At 44.3% G+C, this 1,621-nt stretch overlaps 1 pseudogene; it reads right to left on the bottom strand.

The window, feature by feature from the left end:
• Positions 1–350: 350 nt before the first annotated feature.
• On the bottom strand, positions 351–1,118 carry LOC140713966 (deoxycytidine kinase 2 pseudogene; annotated as a pseudogene).
• Between the last annotated feature and the right edge of the window lie 503 nt (positions 1,119–1,621).

Genomic DNA, 1,621 nt, shown 5'->3' with positions numbered 1-1,621 from the left:
AGTAGCTATTCTCATCCAAAGACGCAATGCTCAAAGGACATTTAGTTAAAAATCTGGATCAATACTGAGTCAGGGTATATTTCATTCGCCCCCCCCCCCCCACCCCCAACCACTCTCCACTTTCCACAGGGCTTGCATCCTGTGGTGAACTACATATACCTGTCTGGACACACCCCTCTGCTGACTGCTCCTGTGGCTCCTCCCACAGACCCCTGTATAAAGGCGATTGGAGGCACTGCTCCTCCCTCAGTCTCCAGAATGTTGTGGTCTCTTCTGTTGCTAATAAAAGCTTATCGTTCACCTCCCGTCTCCGAGAGTTATTGATGGCGCATCAATTTTATTAGCAACAGATAAAAGTCAGTGCAAAACATTCAAGTTTGTTATCAGTTTCCTTCTGCTATAATGTCTGCAAGAATGCCTTCACCTTTTCTAAAATGTCCTCTTGTTTAATCTTGTCATCCTTAAAATCTTCATTAACATCTAGCACCAAAATAGGAATCTCCTTCAAGTATTCAAAGTCAACCTTCATTGTTTGGTTATGAAGCCAAGATTCATGCTTATAATCTAATTTCTCTAGATACTCCAACTCAATTCCTTGTTCCTCCTCACGGCCTCGCAGATGAAGTCACTCCATACATTTTTCCGGAGTTGCTCGTAGATAGATTATGGCATCCAATTCGATTTCTGAACCAAATTGATTCAATACCCAAGCATGCCAATCTTGGTAAATGGACCATTCCATTTCATTAAGGTTTCCAGATTCAATCAAAAATGAGGCAAGTACATACCTGTCACTGTATACAGAACTTTCAAAGAGCTGTATAGGATGTTCTGCTTCCTGAATTTTGGAAGACAAAGGCTTAAGCTGTGCCCAAACTCTACTCAGACAAGCGTAAGTTTGAAACGTGTATGCCCATCTACTTGGTTTGTCATAACGCATCTGGAGGAGATTGCCACCACTCTTCTGGGATGTTGTAAGTTCCTGGAATTCATTTTCATTGGTTTGTACGTTACACCATTTCGCAATAGGTTCGGGAACAACTTCCCACTCATCACTGCTTCGTCCCAAAATTCAAACAAAAGTAGATTTTCCTGCAGCAATATTCCCTTCGATTGAAATCCTTTTTGCTCTCTTTTCAAAGCTACGTAGATCTCAGTGACAGACTCGACTGCCTGATAGACTTAACCTGTAAAAATACTTGTAAGAAACTTTGCCCCGTGGGGATTCTCTTTTAAAACAAAGGGGGGGGGTGAATGTGGTAAACTATGTATACCTGTATACCTGTCTGGACACGCCCCTCGGCTGACTGCTCCTGTGGCTCCTCCCACAGACCCCTGGATAAAGGCGATTGGAGGCACTGCTCCTCCCTCAGTCTCCAGAATGTTATGGTCTCTTCTGTTGCTAATGAAAGCTTATTGTTCGCCTCCCGTCTCCGAGAGTTATTGATGGTGCATCACACCCTCAGTGATTCCCTTTTCTATTTGTCCTCCCCAGTAATCTCCCTTCTGCAAGTATCCCTGCAAGTGACTGAACTGCTACCACTGCCCATTCACCTCCTCCCTTCCCCCAAGCAGCCCTTCCCAATGAGGCAACACTTCATCTGTGAATCTGGCGGGGTTG

This window comes from Hemitrygon akajei, chromosome 20 (genome assembly GCF_048418815.1).
Source record: "Hemitrygon akajei chromosome 20, sHemAka1.3, whole genome shotgun sequence".
In the NCBI taxonomy this organism is placed as follows: domain Eukaryota; kingdom Metazoa; phylum Chordata; class Chondrichthyes; order Myliobatiformes; family Dasyatidae; genus Hemitrygon; species Hemitrygon akajei.
Note: the sequence above shows the minus strand (reverse complement) of the source record. Positions and strands in the feature narration are given on the sequence as shown.